This window comes from Pyrus communis, chromosome 9 (genome assembly GCF_963583255.1).
Source record: "Pyrus communis chromosome 9, drPyrComm1.1, whole genome shotgun sequence".
NCBI classification, from domain to species: domain Eukaryota; kingdom Viridiplantae; phylum Streptophyta; class Magnoliopsida; order Rosales; family Rosaceae; genus Pyrus; species Pyrus communis.
In genome coordinates this window covers 11,939,512-11,948,343 of record NC_084811.1, presented here as the reverse complement: position 1 = coordinate 11,948,343, position 8,832 = coordinate 11,939,512, and the positions used below count along the sequence as shown (strand labels likewise).

At 34.7% G+C, this 8,832-nt stretch overlaps 1 pseudogene; it reads right to left on the bottom strand.

Annotated features, from left to right (window-relative positions):
• Window positions 1-5,244: 5,244 nt before the first annotated feature.
• Window positions 5,245-8,832, bottom strand: part of LOC137744391 (protein SHOOT GRAVITROPISM 6-like) — a 28,382-nt pseudogene continuing 24,794 nt past the window's right edge.

The following is an 8,832-nucleotide window of genomic DNA, read 5'->3' as shown; positions in this document are numbered from 1 at the left end:
AGAGCGAGAAATGTAAACAAGAATTGTTTTTTTCTTTCTCTACCGTTGGATTACATCTGACGGCTGGCTTGAAGAACGGGACTGTCTATGTACTTATTTTTTATTTATTTATTTATTTTTGTTCAAAGACCGTCCATCAGTTATACTTAGGTTTTTCCGGCTTCCTTTGTACCTGTACTGTACTTGAGTTTTAGTTAGGCTTTTAGCTTTTGTTCCATTTTCTAGGCGTGGTCTACTAGTACTTGAGTTTTAGCTTGGGTTTTAGCTTTTGTTCCATTTTTTAAGCATGGTCCTAGTCCTACACCACACGATTTTTAATCAGGTCATTATTGGGTTTAAGGTACAAATTCTTCACAGTTGCGTGTAATTCGTTTCAACCTGTCAAATAAAAGTTAGTTTGATAATAAAAAATAAAAAAAAGTAATTTCTTTTGAGAACTTTGATAATTTTAAATTACTAAAAGCAACATCAGAGTTACTAACAAAGCTAAGGTGGGCTCTAGCATAGGGAGGGTTTTAGTTCCTTAAACTTAAAAATACTAGTTGTTTGGACTATTTTTTTTTTTTATTCAGAAAACTAACCAAAATGGCTTGAAAACATTGACGAAACTAAATCAAAATAACTTACACTATTTATGGAACTATAGCAAAATAACCCACACTATTTATGAAATTGGATCAAAATAACTCACATTATTTCTAGAACTATAACAAAACATTCTGAAAGTGAACTAAATTAAACCATATTATTTTTGGAACCACAATAAAGTTACACATTTTTATGAAAGTTGAACAAAAATAACTCACACTATTTCTAGAATGGAACAAAATAAACACTATTTCTAGAACTATAACAAAATAAAATAACCACACTATTTTTAAACTCAACCAAAATAACTCACACTATTTCTAGAACTACCGTAAATAACTCATACTATTTCTAAAACTGAACCAAGATAACCCACACTAGAAACAAGATAAACATTATTTCTAGAAATACAACAAAATAACTCACACTATTTTTGAAATTAAATTAAGTAATCATACTATTTTTAGAATTGCCACAGAATTACACACTTTTTATGAAATAATCAGAAAATATATATATATATATATATATATAATTCGATGTAAAATTCTAGTTCCATCCCTATAGATATTTGAATCTTATGAAGCAAGGTCCGATAAAAACAACAGTATGTAACAAAAAAAAGATGAATTAAGATTTCAAAATTGACAGTACAAGGATAATGTTACAAAGATGACCGTAAAATTAACTTGTAACTTGTACTAGTGGTGCTCAGTCCTTTTTATCTTTTAGCCTTAGTCCAACCCAAAAGGGAGCCTTCCCTAGGGCGGTCCCGAAGAAGACAAATGGCATAATGAAGGGTAACCACGTGGGCACATTAATTTTTAGGCCGACTTTCAAATAGTAAAAAAAAAGTGGAAACAAATAAGCCCATGCCCACGTGGGTATATAAATGGGTTAATTCCTCCTATTTTTTCATTTCTCTCCCTCTCCATACTCTCTCTAAAGTGGGATATTGACAAAAACCAAGAGAGCAAAGACCTGTAGCTGAGCAAACTCTTGGTTGATATAGTCACGCATCTGGAGCTTTCCTTTGAAGATCTTGAGAACCTAAGGGCAGTACTTGTACTGAATGGAGTGGGGGCGACTTTTGGAGGCGGAGAATCGGCTAAGACATTCAAGGAAATGAGGGGTATTGCTGCAAAGGAAAGGGCAGCAGACGCCATCGCCGTCGATCTCTGGTGGCTGTAGGAGCGCTTGAAATTGACGTTCCCTAATTTTTAGGTTTTTAGTAGTACAAAATTTTGATTGGCTGAATTCCAAACATTGAGCAAGGCAATAATGAGTTTTTCTCCTCTCTCTCTCTCTCTCTCTCTCTCTCTCTCTCTCTCTCTCTCTCTCTCTCAGTTTTCCCTTTTCTTCGTAAAAGTGTGAATCCATATGGGTTCTTCTTTGAAGGCGTAATTTGTTCCTATAAAGATTAATCCATATGCGATGTTGATTTAGAGGGTTGTGGGGGAGGGGGACGAGAAGGAGGAGAAGAAGAGGAGAATGAGGGGAAGTGAAGAAGAAAGTTTGGTACAATAAGAGTTTGGTGAGGAAGGAGAAGATCCCAGTTTTTTCATCGAACTCATTATGTTACACGACATGCACATGATATGCTCACATATCTGAGCCAACCCAAAAACTCAGAGCTCATAACTCTATCTTTGAAATAAAAGAATGAAGTAATCACTTGTGAGATTTTACATTTTATATGTGGGTATTTTTGTCATTTCGCTATTGTACATGGCTCTTATTTCAATTATAAGATTAAAAAAAGGGTTATGTTTGGCAATTTCCCTTTTTAGTTGTGTTGGACCACTTACTTTAGTGTGAGGAAGGTTTTAAAATTGGGCAGTTCACCGAAAAAAAAAAGACAAATTGGGAATTATCAAAAAAAATTTGTCCTTAATAGTAAAATGGCACAATTTTTGGTTGTTTTCATTAGTTTTTCAAAAGAAAAAGATTCGTGAATATCAATCACAATACTCTAGACTTCGCAAAACTTTTCTATTTACTGTTTTAACTTGTTATCTTAATGAATCATATTGCATCAATTTGTTATATTAATGTGTGAAATAATTTAAATTAACTTGAATCTAATGAATTAAAAAAATGGGTGACACCACCCTATCCATGTCTTTTGTTAACCATTTATTTATTTATTAGCTAATGGAACTTGAAACTTTATGTAAAGGGCCAACTCCCAACAACAATCAACATGACCAAAAAATCTCGTGATAATTTTCTAATCATGTACTACAGAATAATAACTGTTTGAGATCTAAAGTTAGTGAGGGGCTCTTGAAACAAATTTATTGAAATAAGAATGTAACTACCACTAGATTGAAAAAAAAAATCTATAAGTTGAAACAGATTGTAGTTTGTATATGAATTTAAAAAATAATTGCAAGTCTAAAAAAGTATCAATAAATATACAACTGAAAAGAACAAATGCTCAATCTATTTATCAAATACAGTTATAAGATAAATAGATGTATGTAGTCTAATATTCGAGTGGATAAAATGTTGGGTTTCTACCCATGTATCTTGAATTCGAAGCTTCTCAATCCTAAATTACTGTAATAGTTTCGAACTCGTCCCCTTTTCCTTAATAATAAAAAAAAGATAAATAGATTTTTAAACAAAATCAAGTGGCATTTTATCGTAGTGACTGAAAACAATCATACCTATGCATATTCTGTGGATTCAATCTGGATTGATTCCCCTCCACCATAACAACAAACTATTTCTCTCCTAAAGAAAATTTTCAATTTTTATTCTTCTGTTACAAAAATAAATGATAGTAATGATGGGTGGTTCGAATTCAAAGGAGGGTGAGAAAGTTGGTTTTGCATTTAAAAAAATCTAGGGAGATATGTACATGGGTAGGTTTGGTATGGTTACCGTACCAAAACGCTCATACCAATTATCGTACCAAAATTTTAGTTTGACAAATTCATTGATCAATTCTTCAAGCTTGAGATGTAGAAGAAGCATTTGGAGGAGACATTGAGTTTGAACTTATACAAGGTTGAGGTTGAGCTTGTGTCAAGCCTACATTACAAACAAAGAAAACATATTGGTAGCAATTAGAACAAGAATTAAAGTTGAAACCGTTTATTATTGAATTGTTATATATATATAGGATCAAGGGACAAATATTTTAACAAACATTTTTACACTTCCTTGTAGTCTTTAGATTTTATAACATTCAACGGTCTAGATTAAAAGTGATGTAGAGAGTTTTAAACATTAAATGACTTGGATGATGATGTGGATTATAACTAACAAAGAAAACACTAATCTAAATTAAAAATTAATATCTAATAGGATAAAATTGAAAAAACCAATAATCAAACTTTGAACCTAGCGTAAAAAATAAAAAAAAATAAGAAAAACAAAAACATGAAAATACTGTAACCTCCATCTCCCTCCCTACAATGCGTTGGATGAAATCTCCTCTTTCATTTTGTAAAAAAATGAATCCTAATAAATAACTAAAAAGGAATGATTAAAAAAAAAAGAAGGTGATACCAGGGATAGGATTAATACTCAACGGAAATGAAACTGCTATAATAAAAAAAATTGAAAGCGTAGACGAATGAAATCAAGTTGTTTGTTTGATTCAAAAAGCTAAAAGAAGTAGAAAAATCATCAATGACCAAAATTGACAAAACTAAAAAGATTTTGTAAAACCTAATTTAATCACCCTACATATATGAACAATAATATACAATTTAGGGTTTTGTACGTTTTGCTTATGTAATGAAGATCAAGAGACAAATAGATTGATTCGTTGTAGAAGGCATCAAAATTTCATATCAATCCTATGAAAGTCGCAGACCTTATCGGCAAAGAGGGAGATAGAGATTACAATACTTCGAATCAATGGAGTTCTACCTTCTTCTTGTTTGCACGCTTAAAACTAGGGTTTCTTCCTTGCGAAGGAAGCAGGTCAAGGTTCTCACACCCAGCACGCAACCCCACTTTTTCGTATGGAAATTCTAGTAGGGCTACCCTCATTTGGAGCCCCGACTGCACAGCACGAGTCACAACGTTTTGAAATCGCGCGGCATTGTGCGGCGTAGTGATGATGGTGATGATGATGCCTCTTTGCGCCAAGAGTCTGGCGATGTCGATCATCGGTATCATGTGGCCTTGGGCCATGAAAGGAAACACGACAAAGTGAAGCTGGGGCTCTCCGGACGCTATGGTATTGGGAAGAAAATTGGATAGACAGATTATCATATATGAAGCAGGAGGTTCTCATGTTACTCGAGGGATATAGTATCTCTCTCTTGCTACTGGACAATGATGCAATTTGCTGCTGCTGATCCTAACATTTCTCTCTACTCAGTTATGTGGACTCTGTTAAACCACTTCACATAACTTGCTTCCAATTTCGTGCAGTCCTAGTGAACACAAAAAACTACGTATAACGACGAGAATGATGCAATTGCGCGACATTTACGCGTAAGGAATTCAACACCCAATAGATTTACGAGAATGATGCAGTCGCGCGACATTTACGGGTAAGGAATCAACACCCAATAGATTTACAAGAATGAGGCAGTCGCACAACATTTACACGCAAAGCTTATGGGACCAAATGGAGTCTCGCGGGTGAATAAAACTGACAATTCAATATCAATAGATGGAGAGGCAGGAAATATTACATATTATGGCCAAACACGACTCCGAATCAATCAACACACTAATATTCAGAATTGCCTCAAAACAATAAACCATGAAACATCTCAAACCACATCTCCTTTGTGTTCAAGTTACAAATCGTTTTCCTAAAACCTGTAAAACCGATAGTACGTGAAAACCACACGAATGTACAATCTCCGAGATGACGTTTTGAGTGGAACAGAATAATGTTACATCTATAACACACAAAATACACAAGCGACCCGAGGTAAATGTTTGATTTACAATGATACAACACAATTGACATGATTTACAACAATTCGATTAATTTATGGCCCCGGTAACCCTATATATTCAAGGTCAATGCTGAATTTCACGATTCTCCTACGCTGCTTCGTTCTGCATCTTGCAATGGGACTTCCATTTCACAGTCATCAAAGATCGTGATGTGTTTCCTTGCACACAGGTGAAGATGATCAATTTAATTTCTCCTTTATGGCTTGCTACTTCATTCTAGACTGAAAAGTCATGGCCCTTTGGTATTGAGTGACTTGAGTCCGTACGATCAACTCGAGCTGATTTCCATGAGGATGACTTCGAGAATTTTAATAATAAACCCAGAGCAGAAGAGCACGTAGCTCTCATGACTGCATCTGCTGACTAACTCATTTTTCCTACTAGCGTTTTGAATACCTAGATTTAGACATGAATTTTTGTGAGTATACCATGTTACTCTTGGTTATGATGGGCCATGATATAAAAAGATAGCACTCGTGTCTGAAACTTACCAGCGCATAATATTGATTCAAGATGTGCTGATCATCGGACAGAGATAGCGTACAGCTGGAGAAGTATATAGCATTAGCCTGAATTATCAGCCATGGTGCATCGAATGCCTGCCGTATCAAGAATGTAAGTCAAGTCATTTGAGTACCCATATTGTGAAAAGAATAAAAGGGTGGTATAACCATCTGAATTGCAAAGATTATACCCATAAAATCATAGGGCTTTCATACCATAGTTATGATGCTAAATTTACTAGCCATTTAGCATAGCAACCAAAAAAAGAAAAAAAAAATTGTATTGAAAATGAAGGTTTTCCAGTCGAAACCTGTATTGTAGATGCTGAACAAATTGCTTTGTGAGGTCTCTGACAAAACCCTCGTAGTCAGTTCTGAAAAGAGAAAAGTTGGTGTGACTTCATTTATCGCCAGATAAGGTTACTGTCATAATCATCTCATAAATTCAGTCCTCTGATAATATGTCAAGACATACCGATGATCATAATTGAAAGAATGCATGTTGAACAAGGGGAGGAGTCCATCCATTTCCAGTAGTGGGGCAATTTGTTTCAGAGTAGTCTGTTCACCAGTTCAGAAAAACAAGTGTACAATGTCTCCATGCATCTTCATGCACAGAAGAAGTAATAACGGTAAGCAATTACCCGGCAAGTCTGTCTCACGCTAACGTCATCATCATGCAAATGCAGAACCAAGCGTGGGATTACGGTATATACCTGGACATAGTATTACATTTTATAACTATACGAGCTTTTAAATGAAAACCTCGGTCAAGTTTCCATGTTATTCATATATAAATAATTAAGTGGTAAAAAGTTCTGAACAAAACTGTGCAACAAGTTACTTTCTGAAATAGGCAGCCAAAAGAACGAATGAGAAGCATGAAATGATAATCTCAATAATTTCTACGCTCATATGACAGTTCTTCAAAAGGAAAGAAAGTTCTTCCTAAGATCAGAACAAGTAATAGACCTGCTCGAGAAATGCCTCATGTTGCAGACCAATTCGATAGTTACTTAGTGCTCCAAAAGCTGCAAAAGCATTAGCTCGCATCTTCGCATTTGTACATATCTGTTCCATGTAATTAGTCAATGTATCAGCACAATAAAATGATGTACGCTACAATATCTGTTCCAAACATGTTGTAATTAGTCAATGTATCAGCACAATAAAATGAAGTACGCTACAAGCAACATGTAAGATGCCATCTGATTTCCAAATAATAAGTGACATTACATGGATATCCTTTGGCTGACAGTTTGTTCTAAAATGACTTCTAGGAAGAAAGGGAAGGCGTACATTGTTCAGCCCACCTATTTTTCTGTTCTTCGACGAACTTCAAATTTTCCATGCTCTTAATTCTTTTTAAATCTATACTTGCAATATTTAACTGATAGTCTAATACCAAAATTAGTTAAAGTAACTTTGAGAAGAGATGCTCCTATTAACTGCAATCACAACTCAATTAATTTGGAAACATTTAAACAAATGTAAATTGTAATCAAGATATGGCAACGAAAGTGGAAACCGCATTTAATCAGATGTAATCCTTGAATGACCAAAGAAAAAAATGAAAGAGGCAGCAAGAACCAAGAAAATAATTTGTGCACCAGTATACTGAGAGTGAAGTACTGCACCTGAAGATTTCGAAGCCACATAGAAAGACTAAGCAAAATGGGATCCACAGCGTCCTTGGGTGACGACTCAAGCATCTATTATATTAAAAATGAGTGCTCAATATTGAATTAATACTAAAGATTAATAATTACCAAGGAAAAAAAGAGTGATCTAAAGAAAATTCTTAATATTTATATGACACACATGCTAATATTACACCCATCAAAAGAAAAGGAGGGAGGAATTCACCGTGAGCAAGCAAGAAACTGCAGTTAATTGCACAGATTAATTGGAATCATCTAGCAAAGCTAATATTACACCCAGAACTTGAGGTGTGTACTGCAACATCTGCATAGATGGTATCTGCGACTCAAAAGTTCAAAATGTCAATTCCTCCAGAATCATAGAATGAACGGTGAAGAGAAAAAAAATGAAATAAGATTTAAAACACGCAGTAGGGCATACAATTCATTGTGAAGGACAGAGAAATAATGACACCAATTTCAGGCCGGCAGACAAACAAAGCCAGGCTTCAGAATGGACATGTAATTACAGGATATCGTCCAAAGACCAATAACGCTATTTAGACACACGAAACTGGCACACTAGTTGACAATCTCTAACAGAGGTGTCTTGATAACATTACTCAACTCAACCAAATAATACTCTCTTCTCTTAAGGCCTAAGGAAATGCAACACATTTTCTATCAAAATATTCCAAATAATTTTTTTTAGAAAAAAGTAATGCTCCTCTAGCTTGAGACTGATAGAACCAAAAGATGTGAATGCAAGCACATACTAATTAGTGAAAAGTAAGAAATTATTCATTTTTGGATAAGGTAACCACTTAATTTTTGGATTGAATAAATCAAAGGAGAATTAAGGAACATATATAACATGGTGTGTAAAAGGATACAATGTATGCGTGGAAATCATTTCCCACTGGAAAATTATGGAGGTCAGCTTCCCAGAAAAAAGCTATAAAAGATATAAAAGAAAACTAAATAGGAACATGCACAGAAAAACCAAGCACTTTCGCAAAAGATTCACTTAACTTGTACTAGTCCTCTCAAACACAAGCGCCTGACTGTTGGAGATTCATCTGAAACATGTCGACACAATACCTCCACAATCTGCTCCAACAGGGATCCAAACCCATCCCAGTGTTAGTGTATAAGCATTGAGCTAA